The sequence below is a fragment of the Oryctolagus cuniculus genome, chromosome 4 (genome assembly GCF_964237555.1).
Source record: "Oryctolagus cuniculus chromosome 4, mOryCun1.1, whole genome shotgun sequence".
NCBI classification, from domain to species: Eukaryota; Metazoa; Chordata; class Mammalia; order Lagomorpha; family Leporidae; genus Oryctolagus; species Oryctolagus cuniculus.
The window spans coordinates 13,828,140-13,855,843 of record NC_091435.1 but is presented as its reverse complement, the minus strand read 5'-3'; the positions used below and the strand labels follow the sequence as shown (position 1 = coordinate 13,855,843).

The window sequence follows — 27,704 nt, the reverse complement described above, 5'->3', positions numbered from 1 at the left end:
CCTGAGAAATAAAAAATGCCTCAGCTGAAATGAATAACATAAGAAAAGGGGACTTTTCTTCCTTCTCGTGGCAGCACCTGTGCCCTGGGCACTGGCTCTGCGCAGCTCTCCGGCTCCAAGACATTAAGAACAAAAAGATGCATCTGGAGCTTCCCTGGAGCCCTCTGCGTGTCTAAGCCTTGGGTAGAATTTGGGGTCCTTTAGTCCTGCTCTCCTCAGTGGAGAGTTGGTTACCTACCAGAAGTGTCTCCTACTGAAGGTATCCTTGGTGATACTATCAGCCATAAAAAGACAACTTGCACCCAAGTTTGTCTGATATCTACCCTGTCGAGTGTCCATGATGCTGGGTCCTGAGGGAGGTGAAGGCTTAGTGGCCAGGCTCCGTGGCCTGCCCTGGTCCTGCTCTATTGAGATGTGAAGAACTTCCTGTCTGACTGCACGATTCATGTAGGCAGATTGGTGAGGCATTTGTTGAACTTGAATCAGAAGATGATCTCAAAATTGCCCTGAAAAAGACGGGGAAAGCATGGGGCACCGGTACATTGAGGTGTTGAAGTCTCAGAATCAAGTTGGATTGGATGCTGAGGCACAGCGGTCCAAACAGCGCTGACACCGCTAATGATGGCTTTGTGTGGCTTCAAGGATTCCTATTGGATGCACAAAGGAAGAAATGGTTCAGTTTTTCTCAGGGTTGGAAATCGTGCCAAACGGGATCACTTTGCCTGTGGACCCAGAGGGCAAGATTACAGGGGAGGTCTTAGTGTAGTTTGCCTCTCAGGAGCTAGCAGAGAAGGCACTAGGGAACAAGGAGAGAATAGGGCACAGATATATTGACCTGTTCAAGAGCAGTCAGGAAGAAGGGAGGTCATACACAGATCTCTCTCTGCAGTTCACATCCGTTCAGCAGCCTGGGCCCTCTGACCTGTGTGGCACAGCCTGGAGGTATATTGTGAAGCAGGACAGGAGAGAGTGCGGCCTGGCGCCCATGGTGATGGCTATGGGGACTACGAGTCCAGTGGCCTCAGCGATGGCTTCACCACTGATCTGTTCAGAAGAGACCTCAGCTACTGCCTCTCCGGGATGTACAACCGCAGATACGGAGACCACGAGTTCGCAGTGCAGAGCACCACCGGTCACTGCGTCCACAGGAGAGGGCTGCCATACAAAGCGACCGACAACAACATCTACAACTTCTCTCACTTAACCCAGTGAGAGTCCGTATTGAGATTGGCCCAGATGGAAGAGTGATGGGCGAGGCTGATGTGGAGTTTGCCACCCATGAAGAAGCTGTGGCAGCTATGCCGAAAGATAGGGCCGGCCAGTCCCGCGGCTCACTAGGCTAATCCTCCACTTGCGGCGCCGCACTCTGGGTTCTAGTCCTGGTTGGGGCGCCGGATTCTGTCCTGGTTGCTCCTCTTCCAATCCAGCTCTTTGCTGTGGCCCAGGAAGGCAGTGGAGGATGGTCCAAGTGCTTGGGCCCTGCACCCACGTGGGAGACCAGGAGAAAGCACCTGGCTCCTGGCTTTGCATTGGCGCAGCAGCCGTAGCGACTATTTGGGGGGTGAACCAACAGAAAAGGAAGAACTTTCTCTCTGTCTCTCTCTGACTGTCTAACTCTGCCTGTCAAAAAGAAGAAGAAGAAGAAGAAGGAGGAGGAGGAGGAGGAGGAGGAGGAGGAGAAGGAGAAGAAGAAGGAGAAGAAGAAGAAGAAGAAGAGGAGGAGGAGGAGAGGAAGGAAGGAAGGAAGGGAGGGAGGGAGGGAGGGAGGGAGGAAGGAAGGAAGGAAGAAAAGAAAGATAGGGCCAATACGCAGCACAGATACCTAGAACTCTTCTTGAATTCCACACAGGCGCCACCATCGGCGCCTAAAGCAGCCAGGTGATGCAGGGCATGGGAGTGTCTGCGTCCCAGGCCACCTACAATGGCCTGGGGAGCCAGTGAGTGAGCGGTTGTTGCTGCACTGGCTATAGTGGTCAGAACAGCATGGGTGGATATGACTCGTTTTGTAGAAGCATTTAAGCTATTTCAATCGAATTTTCACAGGCAGCCAGCAATCAGTGAAAAGTAGTTATTACCCTAGAGGAAGCTGTGGAAGTCATTTTGCATCATGAGTTTGTGAAATCTGGATTAAAAAATTACCTGTTCAGTGTTTTCTTATGCAAACTTTTTTTCTAACGTGATATTCAATAAATTAAAACTATCTTCCACTTCTCAAGATTAACATTTTAGTAGTATCCTTTAGAGTGATGTTATCTGAGTTAAAGTAATTTACGTATGTTAAATTGTGGCTCTTGCCGGCGCTTTGGCTCAATAGGCTAATCCTCCACCTGCAGCGCCAGCACCCCCGGTTCCAGTCCCGGTCGGGGCGCCAGATTCTGTCCCGGTTGCCCCTCTTCCAGTCCAGCTCTCTGCTGTGACCCAGGAGTGCAGTGGAGGATGGCCCAAGTGCTTGGGCCCTGCACCCGCATGGGAGACCAGGAAAAGCACCTGGCTCCTGGCTTCGGATCAGAGTGGTGCTTCAGCCGCGGCGTGCCAGCCACAGCAGCCATTACGGGGTGAACCAATGGAAAAAGGAAGACCTTTCTCTCTGTCTCTCTCTCACTGTCCACTCTGTCTGTCAAAAAATAAATAAATAAAAAATAAATAAAAATTAAAAAAGATTGTGGCTCTTTTACACAGCACCACAATGAATACCTTGGGCACCAGAACATTTTTGGAAAACTCAGACATGCTAGATCCCTAATTCAAACAGAAACATTTCTCATGTTTGTTCATTCTGCTTTCTGTTTTCATTTAAAATCTTTTAGGTCAAGCTTAAACTTTTTAAAAGTTAGTTTTGAGAATTAAGACACAATACTAATACTGTAGGAATTGGTGAGGCCTTGATCTAAAACTTTCTTTGTACTGTGATTTCCTTTGCAGTGTATTTTGCTAAGTGAAACTTGTTAAATTTTTTGTTAACTATTTTTTTTTCTTAAAACGAAGACTTTTTCACAATTAAAAAAATTAAGAAAAGGTGTGAACTCCAGGTTGGATGAACAGAAGAAAGGATTAATGAACAGAAAAATATTGCTCAGAAGAAAAATAGCCATGCTGAAGCATGAGAGATAAAAAGGGAAACACTTGAGAGTGGAGTGTTCTGTGTAAGAAGATGGGAAGGCCTAAAATGTGTATAAGAGTACTTCATAAAGTTAATAGTAAATAAAATTAAAATATACTTATTTTGGTACAAAAAATTGAAATCTCTTGTATATTTTTTCACTGTGCACATAATTCCATGAAATTTTTGAAGACATCTCTTACAAGTGGAATCCTAGAAGAAAAGGGAAGAGCTAATGATCAGAAGAAATATTTGAAGGTAATTATGAAAGAGAATTTTCTAACAACATGCAAAACAAATACAAAGAAAATCATGTGTAGGAACTCCAGGGTGAAAACTGCTTTTAAAAAAAGGCAAACACGGCTGGCAGCGCGGCTCAATAGGCTAATCCTCTGCCTGCGGCACCGGCACACCGGGTTCTACACCCAGTCAGAGTGCCAGGTTCTGTCCCTGTTTCTCCTCTTCCAGGCCAGCTCTCTGCTGTGGCCAGGGAGTGCAGTGGAGGATGGCCCAAGTGCTTGGGCCCTGCACCCCATGGGAGACCAGGAGAAGCACCTGGCTCCTGGCTTCGGATCAGTGCGGTACGCCAGCCACAGCACACTGGCCACAGTGGCCACTGGGGGGTGAACCAACGGAAAAATAAGACCTTTCTCTCTGTCTCTTTCACTGTCCACTCTGCCTGTCAAAAAAAAGCAAACACAAGCTAATTTATTTATTTATTTATTTATTTTTCAATTTTATTTAAGGTATACATATTTCATGTATTTCATATATACAGATTTAGGCACACAGTGGTACTTCCACACTATGCTCCTTCCTGCCCACACTTCCACATTTCTTCCTCCTTCCTCTCTTATTCCCTCTCTTAATTTTTATAATGATCTACTTTTAGTTTACCTTATATTCATAAGATTATCCCTACACTAAGTAAAAAGTTCAACAAATAGTAAGAAAAAAAAAATACTATTCCTCAACAGTTGAGACAACGGCTGTAAGCAATCATCAAAATCTCAAAATGTCAATTTCACTCCAAGGCATTACATTTTATGTACTCTATTAGCTACCATAGATGAGGGAAAACATATGGTATCTTTCTTTTTGTGACTGGCCTATTTCACTAAGTATAATGGTTTCCAGTTGCAACCATTCTGTTGCAAAAGACAGGATTTCATTGTTTTTTTTACAGCTGAATAGTGTTCCATAGAGTATATGTACCATAATTTCTCTATCCAGTCATCTGGGTTGATTCCATATCTTAGCTACTGTGAATTGACCTGTAATAAACATGGGGGATACATGTAACTCTTTCATATGCTGATTTTATTTCCCTTGGGTAAATTCCCAGGAGTGGGATGGCTGGGTCATATGGTAGGTCTATATTCAGATTTCTGAGGTATCTCCAAACTGTCTTCCACAGTTGCTATACCAGTTTACATTCCTACCAAATGAATTAGGGTACCTTTTCCCCCTACATTCTCTAGCACTTATTATTTGTTGATTTCTGTATGAGAGCCCTTCTAGCTGGGGTGAGGTGAAATCTCATTGTGGTTTTGATTTGCATCTCCCTGATGGCCAGTGCCCCTGGGCATTTTTTCATGGAAAACACAAACTCTTACATACAAGCACAGAACCTTCAAAACATTGTTTTTTTGCCATTGACTGATTTCTGTGAAGGGGTTGATGTTGACTCATTGGTCTCTTCTCTTTGAATCTCCAATCCCCCTAACTAGTGTATGGTAAGGTCTCAGGGATGGCAAGCACATAGCCCACAGGCCATACAAGGTCCATGAAATCACCTGGTCTGGCCCTGCCAAGGCAACCACAGGCAGGACTCTAAGTTCAAAAAATCTATAGCAGGCTAACTTTTACGTTGATCATTATGTATGGCCCATGAGCGATGGATGGTATAAACAGCCAAATGGCTCTTGGCAGAAAAAAAGGTTCCCCACCCCTGCAAGTTGCTCACTTCTTAAATAAGAAGATGCACTCTTCTATTATTTGCATGTACCCAAAGCAGGGGATTTCAGTTGCCTTCTCAGTGTCTTCTATGTTTGTCTTTTGCAAGCAAAATACACAATGAGCCTAGTTAAATACAGAAAAAAATTTTTTCCATTTACCACCCTCTAGGGCAAATATTAAGAGCCGTGTGACAGTCTAGGAGATGATACTTAAGTAGATGTCATTCCACAGTTTCCAGAGAGGGCCTTATAAAGGGTAAGAATGATGGCACACAGCATCTTTGCCCTATCTGATTTCCTCTTTGTTCCTACCTGAAAAGTAGCTATAGTGGATGGAGCCACAGTAGCCATATCGTAACTAACACTGAGTGAAAACTCAGGAATATCAGAATTGGATCTTGACATCCCTCCTAAGACTTCTTTGTCATTTGAAGGGATTATAAAACACCCATCTTACATAAGCCATTATTGCTTGCATTGTTTTAGAATGTGCAGCTGAACCCAATCTGCGTTAGAGCTTCTCACTCCTTGTGGCTTGCAACAATTCTGCAGAGAATTCTCCCACTAAATTCAGTTTACTGCTGCTTTGAGGCCAAGGGAAGCCTCAAAATATCTGACCTAAGAAGAACCTAATCAGCTTCTTATTTCCACTTAGTATCTTTTTGTCGCTCCCCCTCTTCGTGGAGGAACTACACAGGACCCTGCGCTGTTCTTTCGTCTGCTCGGCCCTCCCCGGGTTTGCTGCTGGTTCTTCCCGGGTTGGCTACTGTCCCTTCCACCTCCGTGGAAGGGCAGTTCCCCCTGGCCACATTCCCCACTTCCTCAGGGGAGTGGCACACCGCCGGCCGGCTCTCTCGGGGGCTGCACAGGTGTTCCTTCAGATAGATGTTCCTGGTGCAGGTTGTCTCTCTCCTCCTTTATAGTCCTCTTCCACCAATCCCAACTCTGCTACCCACACGCTGAGTACGCTGCTCTCCTCCAATCAGGAGCAGGTCCTACAGTTTATTGGTTGAACTGGAGGCAGCTGTGTGGAAGCTGTTTCCTCCTCTCCCAGCGCCATATTGTGGGAGAGCAGATGCATAGAATAAGTCTTAATTCCAGTAACTTAGTCTAGTCCGAGTTGCTCCCAGTTGCTCCCCACAGATCCCCCTTTCTTTTTATTTTTGGCGTTGATACGCGCCTGTCTTCGGTGCCCCGCGGCACACACTCTGCTCTGCTTGCTAGAGTTGCCCACAGGTGCTTACAAGCCCTACCAATCAGGCAAACCGAATCCGGGTCCTCTCTTCGCCATGTTGTGAGGAGGTTTTTAGGTGCTGATGCGTGCCTGTGTTCGGTGCCCTGCAGCGCATGCTCTGCTCTGCTAGAACTGCCTGCAGGTGCTTACAAGCCCTACCAATCAGGCAAACAGAATCCAAGCCCTCTCATTGCCGTCTTGTGGGGAGACTTATTGGTGTTGATAACGTGCCTGTCTTCGGTGACCTGCAGCCACCCACAGGTGCTTATCGTCTCCCTAATCAGGCAGACCGAATCCAAGCTCTCTCATTGCTGTGTTGTGGGGAGGCCTTATTTTTCTCTATTTCTCTATCTCCAGGCATTCCTATTTCTCCCATTTTACTTCTATCTGCCAGCATTCCTATTTCTCTCATTTTACTTCTATACTTCTGTTTCTCTTATCCCTGCGGCATCCCGGCGCCCGCCCCGAGGCTGCTTCCCGGCTCTGCGCGGCTTCCCTAACGTTTTTCTCTACCCGGTATGTTTCCTAACTTTTCTTCCAACAATATTCCCCTCTCATTTCTCCTGGCTTCTCCCCACAGTCCACATCCGAGTCTAAGTTTCTTCTAGGTTTCACTTTCGCTTTCAACCTGCAGTCCGTATCTAAGTTTCTTCTTGCTTTCACTTTAAATCCTAACTTCTTTCCCATAGTCCGTATCCGAGTCTATGCCTAGGCTTTCAATAGCTTCTTCCGGCACCTTTTCCGTCCGGCTTTTCCCTAGGCTCCTTGCTAGTCTCTCTCTCCGGTATTTTCCCACTTCTTCCCGTTTCTTCCCTCCTAGGTTTCCTATCCGAGTCACGGCACCATTATGTCGCTCCCCCTCTTCATGGAGGAACGACACAGGACCCTGCGCTGTTCTTTCGTCTGCTCGGCCCTCCCCGGGTTTGCTGCTGGTTCTTCCCGGGTTGGCTACTGTCCCTTCCACCTCCGTGGAAGGGCAGTTCCCCCTGGCCGCATTTCCCACTTCCGCAGGGGGGCGGCACACCGCCGGCCGGCTCTCTCGGGGGCTGCACAGGTGTTCCTTCAGATAGATGTTCCTGGTGCAGGTTGTCTCTCTCCTCCTTTATAGTCCTCTTCCACCAATCCCAACTCTGCTACCCACACGCTGAGTACGCTGCTCTCCTCCAATCAGGAGCAGGTCCTACAGTTTATTGGTTGAACTGGAGGCAGCTGTGTGGAAGCTGTTTCCTCCTCTCCCAGCGCCATATTGTGGGAGAGCAGATGCATAGAATAAGTCTTAATTCCAGTAACTTAGTCTAGTCCGAGTTGCTCCCAGTTGCTCCCCACACTTTTCAACATAAGGAAGAGACTACAGTGCAAGATGTATGATTATTGGATTCTGTGCCATTATTCATGGAAAATCTGAGTAGGGGAGAGACAATTCAATCTACCTTTGATCTCTGTGACCTACATCAGTTCAGAGATCACAAGATTTAATCATATCTCATTTTCAAAGCATAGAAAACTGGGAGAACCAGTTTCCTTCCAAATGCAAGCCTACGGTAAAGGACCAGGTGGTTTTTCCCATCAATCAGAGTTTTGTAATCTGCAGTTAAAATGAATTATTAGAAAGGTGACATTTTTAAAAAGTATATAAAATACTTGTCTCAATAACTGAAGAGACATGAACTAATTCTGTCAAAATTCTTTTTCAAAAGGTTTTTTTAAAAAAATATTTATTAATTTGAAAGGCTGAGTTACAGTGAGAAAAGAACAGAGAGAGAGAAAGAGATCTTCCATCCCCTAGTGCACTCTCCAATTTGCCACAATGGTCAGAACTGGGACAGGCCAAAGCTAGGAGCCAGGAGCTTCATCTGGGTCTTCCACATGGGTGCAGGGACCCAAGCAGTTAGGACATCTCCCACTGCTCTCTAATGCATTAGCAGGGAGCTAGATGGGACCTGGAGAAGCTAGGATGGGGAACTGACACTCGTGTTGGTTGCTGCCATCACAGGTGGAGGCTAAATCCACTGTGCTACAACATCTGCTACTAAAAATGCTTCTTAAATCTCATTCTCCATTTTAGTACTGATCTTCTCATAGTCTATTAGCAATACATCCTTCACCAACACTGTTCCTCTTATAGAAAACCCCCCACTTTGGTTGGAGGAGTTGTTATGGAACCCCTAAAATTGGATCTGCTTGTCTGCTAGACAGCAAGCCAATATCAACACTTGGATAGTGCAGTAAAGTAGGAGTTTATTGCAGTACACAGAGTAAGGAGCCATTCAGTTATCACTTACTTCTCAGGCTCCTGGAGGAATTAGGGACAAAGGTTCATACAGACTGAAGCTAGAGCTGAGAGGTAGCACGTTCAGCTCATATCCAGGTTCCTGGTTGGTTGGCAGTGCTCACTGCCCTCCTTTAACTGGTGGATTATATGTCCCTTTGGGAATTGTTACGATGCAAAGTGGGATCCAGTCGGTCTAGGGGCTACATGTAGGTGCCAGCTACTTTTTCATTTGAGGTCTGTGATTCCTGGTAAAGAAACCCTTCAAGACAAAATCAACATCAAGAGGTTATGTAATGGGAAATAAATGACCCCTTGAGTCATGTGTTCAGAGACCCTGTAGGACCAGCTACACCACTGCCTCAATTCAATGAGCTAACATTAGAAAGAAGTGGCTTTGCAATCCTAAAAGCAGAACAAGGAGCTTTCCACTAAGAAAGGGATGCTGGGAGACTGGGAGAGGCCAGGACCTGGTGGTGTCTGGCACCTCCATCAGGGCACTGCCTAGGGGCTCAGTTTCAGGCCACCGACTACACTTGTAGAAGAGCCCTTCATCTGCTAGGCCTGCACAAACGCTATGGACTGGGTGACTCCACAGAAATTTATTTCTCACAGACTGGGGACTGTAAGTCCAAGATCAAGCTGCCAATAGCTGTGGCCTCTCCTGAGACCTCTCACCTTGGTTTGCAGATGGCAGCCTTCTCGCTACATCGCACCTGGCCTTCCTCTGTGCATGAACATCCCGGTGTCTCTCTTATAAGGACACTCGTCTTGTTGGATTAGGACCCTCCCCCTTATGACCTGATTTTAAAAACTCAGCTACCTTCTTGAGGACCCTGTCTCCAAATACAGTCGCACTGAGGGTGAGAGCTTCAGCGTGAGGATTTAGGGGACACAGTTCTGTCCACACGAGTAAAGCTCATGCAAGTTTTTGCAATAATTCTCTGCCTTTGCCTTGTGTTCATCTGCAAAAGAAAGCTTCTGGTTGGTCTCTCATCTCAGAGGGGATTAAAAAGAGCAAAACAGAAAGAAAAGAAAGAAGAAAAGTCACTTACAGACAGGATTCATTTATTGCCAGTCATTTCCAAGCAGAAAACATGCTCTGAACAACCCAGTTTATAAATCTATCCAGCACGATTCTCCCACCAGCTTCATCTGCTCTGTTTATCTTTAAATAGGTTTCTTCTGAAGAACTTCTAGAGGGTCAAAAACAAAAACTAGTGAGTATTTCAAAGTATGTTGAACAAAGCTGCAGCTTTTGGACAAAAACTACCCAACATTTCCTCACTGTGGCTATTGGACTTGCTGTCTCTCTCGGGGTTTTTATGTTTGTTTACATTTTTCTTAGGTATCCTTGGGATTTCATTTTGATGTGTGAGTTCTGGTGTGTGTTCCCTCACTCAGTGACAGGGATGAAATGAACAGAGGACAGAATTGTAAATCAGGCAGCTTTCCTAACACATTTGTAAGAGTGTGTGAGAAGACTTCTCTGCTAGTGTCACACTTCTATCACCATCTCCTGCCAGCTGAGCCTCAGCTCATGTGTGCCAGGAAGATCAAATATTTTGTCAGGAAGCACATGAACCATGAGCATGTAGACTGTGGTGTCTTGAAGTGGGGATTTTTCTTTCTCATTTCCCTACAACATCATACATTTATACTGTAAAATTGGATGTGTGGTCCCTAAAGACATGTTCATTTCTTTTTCTATTTTCATAGCAATCTGTTAATTTAACCCACATGTCTTTAGAAAGTAGCCATTCAAGCAATTGGGCACAGAAATCCAATATTTATAATCAACTCCACTAATATCTGATTCAATAAGCCTACTCTTGTTAACAGTATTTCAGAAAAAATTATCATCAGACTATTTAAAATTGTATTTGGTACCAACAAGTGTTTAAAATCCTGCTCCATACTACGTACATTTGGAAGTCCTTCTTCAATCTGAAATCTTTTTTTAAATAAGATGAATTCAAACTTGTAAGTAGAACAAAGATGTAGAGAATGCAAAATTATGTTCTTAATTATTTATATCCTAACAGCCATACTTCATCATGCAAACTTTTGGATTGTATTAAACCTACAAAAGATCAGAAAACTTGCCCTGTTGTACCCACACCCACCTATAACTGTCATTAATGTTGAAATCACAGTTAATATCTGATTGTATTTGAAAATGTATTTCTAACTTTTTGTTTCCTTGGAAACATTTTTGCATTATTAAGACTTGCTGAAAATAGCCTGCCTGGGCATTTGTTTCTTGATCTATAAAAATTAAAGAGTTGAACCCTAAGTTTGGAGACCCTCTAATTCTTTTATTCTGCCTGCTGATCTGAATGTTTATCATCTCCTGATCTAGTTGCTGTTATTCCTACTTTAAAATTTCACATTCTATCTCAATCAAAGTCAAATTCCCAGGGGTAGCAATGACATCCTATATTTTATATCCCTGGCTCAGTACATCAGTTGGGCTATAACAAAATATATTATAAAGGCTGAGTAACTCCTGAACAACAGAAATTTATTCCACACATTTCCAGAGGCTGGGAAGTCCAACATCAAGACAGCTTGCGGTTCAGTGTCTGGTGACAGCTGCTTTCTGTCTCCAAGATGGCACCTTGCAGCTACACCCTCGTGTAGCTCAAGAGTGAATGCTGTTTCCTCACAAACTGGAAACACAAAGAGGACTCATCTAGTTCTCTCCAGCCCTTTTATAGACACACGAATCCATTCACAAGGAAGGAGGCCTCATGACCCGAAGACTCCACCTTCAAATACTGTCATCTGTGGTTTAAGTTCCAACATAGAAATCTTGGAGGAACACAAACATTCAAACCCCAGCAATCCCCTATGGCGAGGCTGCTCAAAAGTGTCAGTTCTCAAACTATCTGTTCCGGGTGTCTGATGATGTCAGAAGCGTGCACCAAAATCTAATTGAACCACATGGTAAATCAACTGTCACAAAGCATGTGGGTTGTTTAGTTCTGCCAACATATTTTTCTTAGCAAGATTTCCTTGAAGAAAGAAGCTGTGTGTTGATTGACATTCTGGAGCAAGCTTCCGTCTTACTACAACAAATGGTTCCAGGAAGAGCACCAGGTTACATGCCATACTTTGTAGAACCTTATAAAAAAGTCTCAATAAATATCTGCAATTTGACAGATGGTTCAGTTTTTTATTTATTTGATTGAGCGCCCAAGAAGGAATAAAGTACTGAGAGGTACCATGGTGGTAGAGGTGAGGAAGGAACATACAAATCTACAGGAAGTTACACTCTATTAAGCAAGAGGACGTATCTTGAAATAATGATCAAGTGCAAATGTGTAACCACAAGAGTTCAAGGAAGGAAAAGAATCCACCCAACAGTTCACTGGGAAGAAGTAATCAGGCAACTTCTGCTTGGATGGAGGGGAAGAATGTTGAATGATGGAGTTGAGTGTGGAGCCTCCCCAGGAGCAAAAATAAGATTGTAAAGAAGTTTTAGGCCTGTTTAGGTGACTACCCGGTTTGATTACTGCCTTTCTCATTATTTGATATTTGGGTGAGGGTTTAACCTCTGCACAAACTCTTTTCTTCATCTGTTAAAAGAGGAATAACAAAAAAACATTATTTATATTATAAAGATCAAATGGCTTGGTGCCAGCGCAGCAGCATAGCAAGCAAAATTGCCACTTGCAGTGCTGGCATCCCATATGAGTGCAAGTTCAAGTGCCAGCTGTTCCACTTCCAACCCAGCTCTCTGCTATGGCCTAGAAAAGCAGTGGAAGATGGCATAAGTCCTTGGGCTCCTGCACCCATGTGGGAGACGGAGAAGAAGCTTTGGATCAGCACAGCTCCAATCAACATGGCCATTTGGGGAGTGAACCAGCAGATGAAAGATTTCTCTCTCTCTCTCTCTCTCTCTCTCTCTCTCTGTGCCTCTCTACAACTCTGTCTTTCAAATAAATAAATCTTAAATAAAAAAAGATCAAATGGCTTATCTGAAGTAAAGGGATTAGAGCAATGGTCTGTATTCAATAATTGTCAACTCTTGCTATTATTATTCTCATGTTATTTTTATCAAATGCTAACTTTGTATTCGCTCTTTGAGTCTTGGAATACCTTTGGTTTTATGCTGTTGAAGATAAAAAAAAAAAAAAGCCCCTGGAGGTTTCAAATTACTGTAGGAGAGACAGTCAAGTGGGTTGAGATAGAAATGTGATGGTTTCCTACAATTAAGGAATAAAAAGAGAAAGAAAAATTAGCCAAGAAGACAGAAGGCAGCGTCTAGGAATTAAGAAGAGATCTAGGTAGGCCAGCGCCGCGGCTCACTAGGCTAGTCCTCTGCCTGCGGCGTCAGTACACCGGGTTCACACCCGGTGGGGGTGCTGCTTCTGCCCCGGTTGCTCCTCTTCCAGTCTAGCTCTCTGCTATGGCCCTGGGAAGGCAGTGGAGGATGGCCCAAGTCCTTGGGGCCTGCACCCGCATGGGAGACCAGGAGGAAGCACCTGGCTCCTGGCTTCAGATCAGCGCAGCACGCTGGCTGTGGCAGCCATTTGGGGGGTGAATCATTGGAAGGAAGACCTTTCTTTCTGTCTTTCTCTCTCTCTCACTGTTCATTCTGCCTATCAGAAAAAAAAAAAAGAAGAAGAAGAAGAAGAAGAAGAAGAGATCTAGGTAGAAACCCTAACTTGGAATCTGATATAGGAAAATATATTTAGAAAAATGAAGCCATTAACAAGCAAACAACTGGAAAAGAAAAAAAAAAAAAAGAAAGCAAAAGCAGTCAAAGTTTAAGACATTCCCAGTGACCTTTAGGAGAATTTCCTTAGGGTGGTCAAAGCAGAAGCTGGATTTTAAGAAACCGAGCAGAGAGGAATGCTGAGGAAGTGGAAGCAGTAGGTAACACACTCCTACTCCTGCATATTTACTTTCTGTGATTGAATGTGCACGTGTGTGTTTATGGATCACTTAAAGGACAGCCAATGGCTACTGCAGACAGCTGTTCCCTCTTAAAGATGGGTCACCCACTTCCTGTGATTGTCTACCCGACCCACCACCATCCTTTTGGTAAACAATTTCTGCCCCCAATTCCATCCTTGGAGCTGGCATGTGCAATATGTGGTCTTTAAGTGAAGTAAGAGAAAGCTTGAGGCAGTCTGTCTCTCACAGTAGAAATTTTAAGATGAAAAGCAGTGGCACTTTCAGCAGTCATATTTCTCCCCTGCTGGAATAAGCCAGTCTGCAAAGAAAGATAATGATTCCAGTTTTCAGAGAGAAGTAAATTTATGAAATGAAGAGAAAGAATACTAAAGAAAGCTTGGCCCTGATTTCAATTATTCTGAGTCACAGTTACATTGCTGCTTGTCTAATAGTTTGTCCATTCAACACCTGCCTGCCTGGATTCCAAGAGGCAACAGAGTCACCTTCTTGTCTTAGGGTCTCTGACTTAGACATTAATCCCTTGAGATGCAAAATGACCTAATATGAGAAGGAATATATGGGTGGAAGGGATTGGTAAATGCTTAAAAATATTAGAATAATAGATGAAGCATAGTAACATGATATTTTGGAATTAAAATGAAATAGAAGGTGATATAACACTTCCTTCTGAACAAGAATCCTATTTTTTTGTTCCTTATAAATATTGAGTCCCTTCTTGGTGTCCTCCCTCCCTGAAGAACTCAGATTCTTTGAACTCAGAGCCAGTAAAATCCACTCTCATGTCCTATAACCTCTGCTGAGTCAGTGAACATGGAGATAGCTTATTGCTTCTTTGGATGGGAAGAGAAAGAAGGAAATATTGGAAGAAAACAGTTGACATAGGCTAACAACTCAAAAATATTCCAACATAGAACTTTACACATAAAGTAAGACAGAGGGTAGGCATTGTGGCAAAGCAAATTAAGCTGCTGTCTGGTGTGCCAGCATCCCATATGGGCATCGGTTCAACTCCCAGTTGTTCCATTTCTGATCCAGGTTCCTGCTAATATGTGTGGGAAAGTAGCAGAGGTTGGCTCAAGTACTAGGGCCTCTGCACCCATGTAGGAGACCTGAAAGAATCTCCTGGCTTCAGTTTGGCCCAGCCTTGGCTATTGCAGCCATTTGGAGAGTGAACCAGGGGATAGAAGACTTCTGTGTGTTTCTCATCTATCTATCTATCTATCTATCTATCTATCTATCATCTATCTATCTATCTAACTGTTTTTAAAATAAAATAAATATTTAAGAAAAAAGAAATAAAATAAGACACAATGAGGGGGTTCTCATTAGGTGGATTTGATCATCTATCTCAGCAAGAGGTGAGGGTTTTCAGGGAGAAGAAAAGACCTAAAGATTGATGGCTGATTCAGAGGATGACAGATCTACAAGAGTCCAGATAACTTGAACTGATCTGAATCCTTCAAATTCACTTCTCGACTTCACTCAGCTGCTGGCACCTGGGAATGACCTGAAGAAGGGTTCAGTGTGCAAATCCAGACACGGATGTGACAAGTGGTGATGGCGAAAGACTGGTGGAGGTGAAGAAAGGCTAAGATGCTAGTGAGGAACTTGTGAGGACTGGATCAAGCGGACTGGGCTGAGTGAAGGACCAAAGGAGGCAGGCCGATAGCCGGTGCCGAGGCTCAATAGGCTAATCCTCCGCCTTGCAGCACCGGCACACAGGGTTCTAGTCCCGGTTGGGGAGCCGGATTCTGTCCCCGTTGCCCCTCTTCCAGGCCAGCTCTCTGCTGTGGCCCGGGAGTGCAGTGGAGGATGGCCCAAGTCCTTGGGCCCTGCACCCCATGGGAGACCAGGAGAAGCACCTGGCTCCTGGCTACGGATCAGCACAGCGCACCGGCTGCGGCAGCCATTGGAGGGTGAACCAACGGCAAAGGAAGACCTTTCTCTCTGTCTCTCTCTCTCACTGTCCACTCTGCCTGTCAAAAAAAAAAAAAAAAAAAAAAAAAAAGGAGGCAGGCCGATGACTGTGGAAAAGGGAGGAACTGTGGGAACAGATGTCTTGTGGAGGATGAGAAGCTACTTTGCAGGGATGAGACTACAAGAGTGGTTGAAGCCAAAAAGCCCAGAATCCCAGATCTGACACAGTCCTCAGAGAGGAAAGTAATATTGCTTAAGTGTCTATGTCCTCTGCCTACACTGAGAACCAGATCTGACATAAAACCCTTTGACAGCCACACTAAGCCAATATACACCCCAGGACCTACACTATATGAATGGATTAATCCATTTCTCATGACTGTTAAGAAATACCTGAGGCATCATACACCTTTAGGAAATGAACGTCCTTGCCCCAACATTAGCTGAATTCTGGTGACAGTATCATGGTAGACAGCATCTCAGAGGCAGGAGTGTATGCGAGAGGCAGAGACCAGATTACCAAATAGGAGGTCAAAAAGCAATTGGGGGAGGAGGAGTCAGGCTCACTCTCATAACTACTCAATTCCATTAGAATCAACTCAAGATAACATATCTAACTCAACCCCCTTGAAGGCAGTGCCCCTATTGCCCTAATGACATTCCTCTAGGTGCCAGCTCTTAAAGGCTTCACCACCTCCAACAAGACCGCACTGGGGGCCAATTTTCCAACACATGAAACTTTAGGAGGCACAGTCTAACCACGTCCAAACCATAGCAATGAGCTTCCTTCACACTCTAAATGCAAGTAGTGCCAGATACTGTAATGGGAGCCTGTCAAATATTTCCCTAATTCAGGGCTTCCAGTGTCATAAAAATCAGGACTAAGACCAATCACAGACCTATCTGGCATACACTGGGAAATTAGCAATTTTAAATGGCTGTGTCAAAAAACACCCTCACAAATCTATGATCTACTGTGTGGGGAATGCTGAGTATTCCCAGAAAGCAGAGATTAGGTTTTTAATTTTCATTTTGCAAGTGATTTTTACATTTCTTTAACCAAGGTGAATCTTATCATGAGTTTTTTTGTATTTTAAGTTTTTCTAGTTACGGAGAATAATACCTTCTACTGAGAGACATTATTCCAAGGATTAAAGTTCATAATGTGTTTTTAACTGGCAATCATTTTCATTTTCCTATCTCTATTAAATGGTATTATTTTGCATTTCTAGAGGAAACGAAAGCCCCTCAGGATTTCAGTGGCATCTGCTGGATGGTGCATGTGACCTTCTTATAGAAAAAGATGGTGCATTCTAATTTTTGAACAATAAATGTGAGCTCACATTTGAGTTCTCAACTTCCTGCCTTTTATTCAAGAAACTGAATTTCTAACCCTGTTTTATAAACTCACATGTCTCTTTTTAATGTTATATTTCAATTGTGTCTGCTTGTCACAGTCTTGAAAACACAAACACAATCATCTTCTCTATGCCTTGTTTACATTTGTTCTTGGGGGCTGCAATGAACTTATAAATTATAAGCTCTCTATCTTCCAGTTGAAACTGAGACACTGGGCAACTACTATCTAGTTATGCACCAGCCATGTAAGAAAGCAAGTAATGTCAATGTGGGACCCCTGCCTTTCTAAAGAAAGCACTTCTTTTAATAATTGGATTGGCAGATAGTATTATCAGTATCTTTCAGGAACTTTGTCTCAGAAATAAAATAAAACAGCTTCATGCAAATTGTTTTTTGGAAACCTAAAATGCTCAAAGCATAAAGGAAAATCTCCTGATTTTTACTTCAAAAGAAATTGACAAGAACACAGATACTGCACTGGGATAATTTGATTAAGGATTGCAACAGAATTGGCCAACATCTCAGCAATAAATTAAGAATCCTTCAGGGCCAGCACTGTGGCATAGCAGGTAAAACCGCCGCCTGCAGTGCTGGTATCCCATATGGGCACCAGTTCAAGTCCTGGCTGCTCCACACCTGATCCAGTTCTCTGCTATGGCCTGGGAAAGCAGTAGAAGATTGCCCAAGTCCTTGGGCCCCTGCACCCGCATGGGAGATCTGGAAGAAGCTCCTGGCTCCTGGCTTCAGATCCACACAGCTCCAGTTGTTGCAGCCAATTGGGGAGTGAACCAGCAGATTGAAGACCTCTCTCTCTCCCTGCCTCTTTCTCTCTCTGTGTAATTCTCTGTGTAATTCTCTGTGTAATAAATAATTTTTGAAAGAAAAATAATCCCCAAATTCTCTTGCATTAACTCAACTCAGAGCCAAAACTCTGAGTCTGGGAATGCCAAATGGAACCCATGTCTACTACAAAGCTTAAAGCTTTAAATTATTCTTAGGTGTTTAAATTTTAACTGAGCCGGCGCCGCGGCTCACTAGGCTAATCCTCCTCCTTGCGGCGCCGGCACACCGGGTTCTAGTCCCGGTCGGGGCGCCAGATTCTGTCCCGGTTGCCCCTCTTCCAGGCCAGCTCTCTGCTGTGGCCAGGGAGTGCAGTGGAGGATGGCCCAGGTGCTTGGGCCCTGCACCCCATGGGAGACCAGGAAAAGCACCTGGCTCCTGGCTCCTGCCATCGGATCAGCGCGGTGCGCCGGCCGCAGCGCGCCGGCCGCGGCGGCCATTGGAGGGTGAACCAACGGCAAAAAGGAAGACCTTTCTCTCTGTCTCTCTCTCTCACTGTCCACTCTGCCTGTCAAAAAATAAAAAAAATAATAATAATAAAAATTTTAACTGAAAAGTGATCCCTGTTAGGAATTTGGAAAACATTATGCTGAGTGAAATAAGCCAATCCCAAAGGGACAAATACCACTTGTTCTCCCTGATAGGTGACAACTAACTGAGCACCAAAAAGGAAACCTGTTAAAGTGAAATGAACACTATGAGAAACGGTGACTTGATCAGCCTTTGCCCTGACTGTTGATGAACAACTTAATATGTTATCCCTCTTAGTATTTTTTTTGTTTGTTCTACTTAATACTTTTGGTTGAATACTGTAATCAATACACAATTCTTCTTAAGTGCTGAAACTTAACTGAAAAGTGATCGCTATAAATATAAGAGTGGGAATAAGAGAGGGAAGAGATGTGTAATTCGGGACATGCTCAAGCTGACTTACCTCAAACAGTAGAGTTAGAAACATACCAGGGGATTCCAATTCAATCCCATCAAGGTGGCATGTACCAATGCTATCTCACTAGTCCCAGTGATCAATTTCTGTTCACAATTGATCATAATGATAGGACTAAGAACCAAAGGGATCATATAAACAAGAATAGTGTCTGCAAATACTAGCTGATAGAATAAAAAAGGGAGAGAACGATTCAACATGGGAAGTGAGATACACAGCAGACCCATAGAATGGCAGATATCCTAAACAGCACTCTGAAATGACCATTCTTATATCAGTGTTGGGAGAATGTAGTTCCCATTTTAGTTCCTGGTTTTTTAAGTATCTGCTTCTCTTCCATACTCAGTAATCATGAATCACACTTGTAAAATACAGTGTGCTGTGCTTTTCATGTCTTCTTTCTAATTCACTCTCCAATGGACAGTACAGTCTTGTCCATGTTTCACAGATGAAACTCAAAAATGTTAAGCGACATCCTATCTCACAGTCCCTGATGAAACAAAGTAATATCCAATCTATCCTTAGACCCTGGCCATTAAAAAAAAAAAAGTGTTAGTTTCTATCACTGACCAAGCAAAAGAGCATCATTCTTACTGTGGACCAATGAGAAACCCACAGACAAACTGATTATGCTCTGTTCAACCCCCATTCTAATCTACAAACTTCACTTTCTATAATCCCTGGGAGAATTCAGGAACTGAGTGACAGCTGCCTGACTCCATGCTGTGCACCTTGCAAATAAATGAGATATCTACATTGAGATATGTTTGCAACTGGACCAAGCTTTTAGGGTTTACTCTGAGGTTGGGAAGTGGGGGTGGGAAACTGGACTAGATTTTTCTTTTCCCTACTTGTAGTTTTCTCAAGGTACTTCTACACAAGAGTGTCGGGGAGAAGAAAAAGTTCCCATGTATTGGAAATGCAATCTGCCTGTCATAGATTGTTTTGACAGTATTATATTCCTCTTTTTATTTCAAAGAGCAGATGAAAATGGAAAATTGTAGCTATTCTAAGAATCACATAATCATAATTATCAATTTGAATTCCTATTGCGAATACTTGCAACCACGGTGAAGTGATTTATCATCAAACACATCTCGAGGTTTTAATTGTGTGCACTTGAATGTATTTGCATATTCTCAGCACACTTCATCATTTTCATTCCTGATAAAGCACTTTTTCGAAGAAACTATGCCCTGTCAGTTCAAAAATGTATTGTTCTTGCATATCTCCAAAAACTGTGGATAATTGTTATCACATTCAAAATAAGTTTAGAATTGTATAAAATGGAGCCATAAAGATTTCAGAAACGCTGGTCTAGGTGTCCAGTGTTCAGTGTTAGTCGTGCTCACACCCTGTCTTGAACAGCAGATGCTACCTGGGCAGCAGTCTTTCCCCGGAAAGTGAAACTTTCTGAAAGCTCAGCTCCTTCCTGCCTCTTGAAGACAAAGGAAGCTACAAAGGGAAAGGAAGACGCAGAAGGGGCTCTGGACACTGACAGGACACTGGCCAGCTGGGCATTTTCTACAACTCCGTCCCTCTTCTTTTTTTTTTTTTATTTTTTGACAGGCAGAGTGGACAGTGAGAGAGAGAGACAGAGAGAAAGGTCTTCCTTTGCCGTTGGTTCACCCTCCAATGGCCACCGTGGCCGGCGCACAGCACTGATCCGATGGCAGGAGCCAGGTGCTTTTCCTGGTCTCCCATGCGGTGCAGGGCCCAAGCACTTGGGCCATCCTCCACTGCACTCCCTGGCCACAGCAGAGAGCTGGTCTGGAAGAGGGGCAACCGGGACAGAATCCGGCGCCATGACCGGGACTAGAACCCGGTGTGCCGGCGCTGCAAGGCGGAGGATTAGCCTAGTGAGCCGCGGCGGTGGCCCATCCCTCTTCTTCCTGCCGTTCCTGACTGATGGCCCCAGCATCATGTTTTTCCTCTCTGGGGACAAAATAGACTCATACAGTCATGAACAAGTTAATGCATTGCCTATGAGGAGAAATGGTAATCATTCCATTTAATTAATCTAACAAGAGTACAAACACAACCTCCACAGCACCAACAAAACAAGATTCATAATTAGCAATGTGTTATTTACACATTCCACATATTTAACACTTTCTTTTATTCACATACCTAAAATACATATTGGTATAGATTCCTAGAAAATGGAAAGAACTTTGACAAAGCTAAGGATTATTCACTAAAATTAATTCTAATGTAACCAAGTACATTAACTCAACTCTCCTAGGAACTAATGTCAAAAGGTGTTATGATGCAACAAGATAATAAACAATCTGCCTTCAAAATATTTAAAACAAAAATTGACAGAAACAAAGGAGGAATAGGCAATTCCACCATTATTAATTTAACAAATTTTCCTGATCATAGATCAAATGGGAAATAAATTGGTAAGATATAGATTTGAACAACACACAAAGCATTGCCTAATGTACATTTACTGAATGCTATATCCTCAGAATACATGCTCATCAAGCACATGAAAAATATTTCTAAATATTGACCACTTACTAAAAGTCTTAAAATTTTTTCAAAAAATGTAGTTCATGTGTTCAACTAGAAATCAATGCAATTATTAAATATATAACAAAAATATAACTGAAAACCACATATACTTGAAAATTTAAAAGCACAAATTTAATGACTCATAGGTCAAGGAAAAAAATCACAAGGGAAATTAAACAATATTTAAACCTGAAATAACAAAAGTAGCATCTTTCTCAGAAAACATTTTATATAGAGGGGCTGACACTGTGATGTAGCAGGTGAAGCTGCCGCCTGCAGTGCCTGCATCCCATATGGGCACCAGTTTGAGTCCTTGTTGCACCACTTCTGATCCAGCTCTAAGTTATGTCCTGGGAAAGCAGTAGAAGATGGCCCAAATCCTTGGGCCCCTGCATGCACATGGGAGACCTGGAAGAATCTCCTGGATCCTGGCTTCGAATTGGCCCAGCCCCGGCTATTGCGGCCATCTGGGGAGTGAAACAGAGGATGGAAGACCTCCCTGTCTCTCTCTGCCTCTGCCTATCCATAACTCTGCCTTTAAAATAAACAAATATTTTCAGAAAAAAACTTATGACATGTATATGGTAAAGTAGTATTTGTAGTAAAATCAATTGTGTAGTATGATTTTAATGGAAAGTTAAATTGTTAAAAATTTAAGTAACAGAGTCAGCACTGTGGCTGTGGTAGTGGGCTAAACCTCTACCTCCTGCACCGGTATCCCATACAAGCACTGATTCATGTCCTTGCTGCTCCTCTCTCAATCCAGCTCTCTGCTATGTCTTGGGAAAGTGGTAGAGGATGGCCCAAGTGCATGGACCCCTGCATTTGTGTGGGAGACCCAGAAGAAGCTCCTGGCTCTTGGCTTTGGATCAGCCCAGCTCTGGCCATTGAAGCCATTTGGGGAGTGAACCAGCAGATGGGAGACCTTTCTCTCTGTCTCTCCCTCTCTGTGTCTGTAACTCTACAATCTCAAATAAATAAATAAATAAATCTTTAAAAAGTATTATCCAATGAGAGAAAAGAAAGACTACAAAAAGTAAGGAAGCAGAAAACATAAAACTAATCTAGCCATCACAAATGATTGATCACAACACATTGTGCATGTCTTTCTATCATCATCAAGACAACAGGGAGAGGCCTCACAAGAAGTTAAGGTGACTTGTATAAAGTTGTTTTAGCACCACTGCAGAATTAGAAATAGAATCCATCTGTCTGAATTTCTTTTGTTGATGGCATCCCTAATCTTCTCTTTCATTCATAAATTACTTAGCAGGTACACACAAGTTAAGGAGGCAGGCCGTGATTCACAGCCTGAAGAATTACAGGCAAGGTTTTGTTTCCTTGTTTCATGGCTCCCATCTTTTTTATGTCCTGAAAACAACAGCTGAGCCAGACACTAGTCAATGGAAAAAGAAAAGAACTCGTGTATAAAGCAGAAGGTAAAAATAGTTCACCCAGCATTTACACTGTGCTCTTCGGGGATCAAGTTTGAAGAGTTTAGTGTGGGTTTTCTTTAGTAACCTAAACTTACTTCCTTTCAATTTCTGCATCAAAATGGTTCTCAGTGTCTTTTCATTTAACAGTGGAAGGATGGCCTATCAAACGTTAACCAGTGGAATGCCACAGAAATGGAAACATTGTGGAATTTCTTCCTCTACCCTCTGAAAGTCTGATAATTGAGTCTGTGAAGTAAACTGACAATATTGACAGGAGAAACAGCATACGAATCTATTATCTGTATGGGGAATTCATAAAAGCAAATCCAATAAGATCCAAAAACCTTATATACTCTCTCCATAGTACCAATGAAAATTAGGCCCAGGCTGCTCAACACCAGACAGCCAATTCATCAGAGCCAAGAGTCAATGCAAGGGAACAGATTTGTTCAAGAGGCCAGCAGACTTCTTCAAATCTCAAATATACTTTTCTCCCTCTGCAAGTTATCAGGAAGGCTTTTAAAGGAGGAAGGAGAGTTGGGGGAGGTGGTCAGACAGGTTTGCAGGGTCAACTCTGGTAATCATCGTGACGCCACTTAGCTGGAGTTTCTTTGATACAAAGCTTGGTTTTTCTGGCCAGTGTTAATAAATGCCTTCCTTCTCTGAGGTTAGCCTCTGAAATTCTTAGGCCAGCATTTGCTGAACAAACATACTGATTAGCAATTAGTTTTGTTCCTTAGAACGGGAAAAGGGAAGGAAGACGTACTTTCTTAAAGTTGTGTGGTTGGTCACAAGATTAGAATGTAAAAGGGAAAAGAAGATGTATTCAGTACAGTTACATTCATAGGGAAGCAGGAAGCAGACTTGTAGGCAATTGAAGGGGCAGTAAATGACTTTTTGGGTTAGAAAGATAGATGACACCAGTGAGTGACAAAGTCTATGTAGACAAGGTGTTGACCTATGGTCTCCTCTCCTGTGAGGGGAGTTTAACCTTCCCTCATTGATTACATTCCCAGGGAAGGGGTTCCTGATAGTTGTGTTCCCTTGGGAGGAGCTATCTTTTGTTAGACAAAGGAAATAAACTAAGTAAAGTCCCTCCCTGTATTTGCTGCTCCCCAAGAGCCCTCAGTTTGGGTGATTAGCACACCACAGCTGTGCATGTTAGGGTAGTATTGACTGAATTCCTTCAATGGCTTAAAAAGATCAACACCACACAGTGGAGCTTCCTAAAAGATGCTTTGGGGACAAAACTCAAGAGAGTATTATAATGAAGTATGCCTGAAAATGAGAGTAGAAAAACAAACTAAAAAGTATTTCCCTATGTAAACGTCACAACTACATCAACATGAAATCTACCTTTACAAGCAATAATGCCCAAGAGAATTTTCCTCTGCATTTTAAAGGAAAGAATTTAAAAATAAGTAAAACATGTTTAAACAACCCAGACTTACTGCTAATTTGCTATGTGACATTACCCAAGTCTCCTAACTGGTAAGCTTGCTTCCTCACTGCTTAAATGAGTGCACAGACACCTGCCATTCCTGGTTCCCAAAAGAGAACTGATTATGAAAACATAATCACTGGCTGAGCATAAAGAGGCTTTCAAAACGTAAATACAAACTACAGTTGGAATTGAGTTCTATGGAATTTTCTCAATCCATGAAATTTCCTGATAAGCTTAGGAATACAAATATATGCAGAAATGCTGAGAAGATGAGAAAGCCATTTTGTTTTATGATTGACTGATCAGATTACTCAGAGAAGGTGGACTGGACTACTTTTTTAAAAAATCTGAGTTGTATTAGCTTTTTTTTCCTACAGAGCGAATTAGTCAAAACTTTGCAGCTTAAAACATCCACATTTCATTATCTCCAAGTTCTGTAGGCCACAATACCACAGAGTTTGGCTGGATTCTCTACCAAGGACTTCACAAGACAGAAATTAAGGTGTCAGCCAGGCTGGATAATTTATACCTGTAAGTTTTAGAGAAGAATCTAATTCCAAGCTCATTCAGGCTGTTGACAGAATCAAATGTCTTGTGGCTGTAGGTCTCAGGTCCCCGTTTCCTTGCTGGCTTTTAGTACACATATCTTTCTGCTCCTGATGGGCACCTAAATTCCTTTACATGTGACCATCCCTGTTATGTGCTAGGTGGGAAATTAATGAACAAAGCAACTGAGAGATTTCCAGCAGTCTCTGTGCCTTAGCCCTGCACCACCAAAAAACTCCACCCAATTCAGTACACCCACACTCCCAGGAAACATCTAAGCCTTCTCTGCCATGAAGAAGATGCTATAACGTACACTGAGCTTCTCATGGCAATGCCATAAACCTTCCCAAAGATCATCACACACTCTTGAACCCCACCCTAACTTTACTCCATCTGTAAATTCAATTAGGACACCACCCCCTACTCAATAAAAGGGCAGCCAAACTGGAGTGGGGGCAATTCTCCTATAGAGTCTGCTCATATGAGCTTCTTAGTATGTACTGTCCCTTTAATCTCATTAACATTCACTCTGAGTACGTACTATCTCTTTAATCTCTTTAAATAAATCCTGCTCCCATTCTTATACTTTATCTATGTCCCTGCTTTGAATTCATCTCTTACAACAAGATAAGAATCTTTGAATAAATACAGCTGTGAACCACAGCATAAAGTGGCAAACCAGCCAGAAGTTGGGGGTGCAAGAAATATACACAATGTGTTACAGTCGGTGAGTGCATTTCACCTATGGTCTCTGTCTCTCTTCAGCATGTAAAAGCTGCTACCTTTTTTATTTCTCATCTCTTACAGCCTCTGGGTGGGCATTTGAAATGCTAAACATGAGTATTTCTTTGTTCTGTCAGTAATTGGAAGGTGGCTTCACTATACACTTGAAGCCACACTGCAGCCGCCAGCTAATGCCTGTAAGACCTGGGAAGGCAGAGAAGGAATGTCCCTAGATGCACAATGGTGTGGCAGGAAGTGTGGGTCTCTGGCCACTTTCCAGTTCCCAGACACACTAGAGCTGGTGGGAAGAAACATTTTATCACCTGGTGCGTGAAGGCAATGGGCAGCCACCTGCCCAAAGCACATAGGAGCATCACCGCCTGGCTACACTGCATCCCCTAGCTGGCAGGTGCTGTGAAGAGTGCCAGCCTTCCCTGGACTCCCCAGAAGTGGCCCAGCTTGCCTCTGTAGCAATGTCTGACTCAGTGTATATGGTGACCATGCAGCCAGCCCTCTCCTTTCTCTTTTCTTGGCTGGCCGTCATCTCACACCCCTAAGTGCACTGGTGTGGTACAAAGCACCAGTACCCAGCCTCCTCACCATCACAAATGAATTTGCACAGTGGCCAGCCTCGAATCCCCATGGTTGGGGAGGGGCCAGCATCCAGCCATCTCCTTTACCTGAACGTGTTAATGCATCCGGGAGGTCCACAGTCTGTTCTAAAGCGTGCTGGCGCCAGCCCCCTAACACCCTATCTGCCCCTGCAACTGCTCATTTCCCAGAAATGGAACAGGAGGCTGGAGGGCAGAGGATCTGTGCAGGGTGGGGAAAGGCAGCAGCATTGGGCACAGGCACCTGGAACTTGTAGATCGAGCTTACTGTTCTGGCTTCCAGGGCTGCAGGCAGCCAAAAGCTCCATACTGAACTCCAAGATATGTCTTCTGGTGGCAGTTCCAAGCATGCAGTTTTTGGATTTTGGATCCAGGATCAGGATCAGGTGCCTGACTTCAGTTCTGGTGGGACATGCAAAGTCACTCTGCCTACCCCACCACCACCACCATGCCCCCAGCTACAGCATGGGCTTGTCCATTGAGTCCATTAGTTTGTCTGGAGTGCATAGCTATCACCCCTTTCTGAACCTGTCAGCTGGATGAGCCCTGAGGTCTGCTTGCCATCCTCATGGAGCAGCAGGCCCAGTGCCCACCCCATGGCCCTGATGCAGGAGGCATGCCCAGGGGCTATGAAGCACCAGCTGCACAGGCTATCAATAGGGGCCATTCTGCTCTATTCAGACTTCTGAGGACAAGTGCAGACACCGGGCTCCTGGTTCTGGCTTATGACTCAGGCTGCTACTAGCTAGCTGGGGCTTGGTGTCTCTCATAAACAAGCTCCCCACTCTTTGCAGGGTTAGCCGTGGGGTCTCTGGGCACAGTGAAGATTTATGATCTGAGTATGTCCGAATGCTGCTTTAGCCCTGAGTATGAACCAGATCCTGGGCACAATCTAGCCCCACCCCCGATGCCCGAGTGATAGAATGCCCCCTATGGGCCAGGAAACCTAGGTAGGGTGAGGTATGGTGGTAAAGTGTCTGGAAATGGCCAGTGTGCAGGACATTTGCACTGGAGATCTGGGAAAAGGCTTCAGGTCTGGATCAACGCACAGGGAGACCCCAGAAAGGGCTGCTGTGCAGGTAGTCAGGGAGCCTCCAGTCTGAGGCACAGAGGAGATCTTAGGATGCCTAAAGATAGAGTCTGAGGTTTACACGACAGGGCAATGGCGATCCATGCCTTTTTTTATCTCCTTAGAAGATTAAGAGACTTTCAGCCGTGAAATGTGATAACTCTACTCTACTCCCACTGACTCACCACTAGTGTGCATACTCAGTAACTGGAAATCTTAAAAACTGGCCTTGGAATCCCAGACCCCCATATCACATATTCTAAATATATCATTTGGGGTGTTTAATAATAGTGACAAGGTTGAAGGAGAAAGGATGCTCTAACATTTCTGGGAAATGAACCCAGACAGTAGGCTGATGGGATAGCAGTCACCACAAACAGTACCTGGTGTCGCTCCCCCTCTTCGTGGAGGAGCAACACAGGACCCTGCGCTGTTCTTTCGTCTGCTCGGCCCTCCCCGGGTTTGCTGCTGGTTCTTCCCGGGTTGGCTACTATCCCTTCCACCTCCGTGGAAGGGCAGTTCCCCCTGGCCGCATTCCCCACTTCCGCAGGGGAGCGGCACACCGCCGGCCGGCTCTGTCGGGGGCTGCACGGGTTCCCTTAGATGTTCCCCATAGATGTTCCTGGTGCATGCCGTCTCTCTCCTCCTTTATAGTCCTCCTCCGCCAATCCTAACTCGGCTACCCACACGCCGAGTACGCTGCTCTCCTCCAATCAGTAGCAAGTCCTACAGTTTATTGGTTGAACTGGAGGCAGCTGTGCGGAAGCTGTTTACTTCTCTCCCAACGCCACATTGTGGGAGAGCAG

General features: G+C 44.0%; 1 pseudogene; it reads left to right on the top strand.

The window, feature by feature from the left end:
* Positions 1-337: 337 nt before the first annotated feature.
* Positions 338-26,748, top strand: LOC100338076 (heterogeneous nuclear ribonucleoprotein F-like; annotated as a pseudogene).
* The last annotated feature ends 956 nt before the right edge of the window (positions 26,749-27,704 follow it).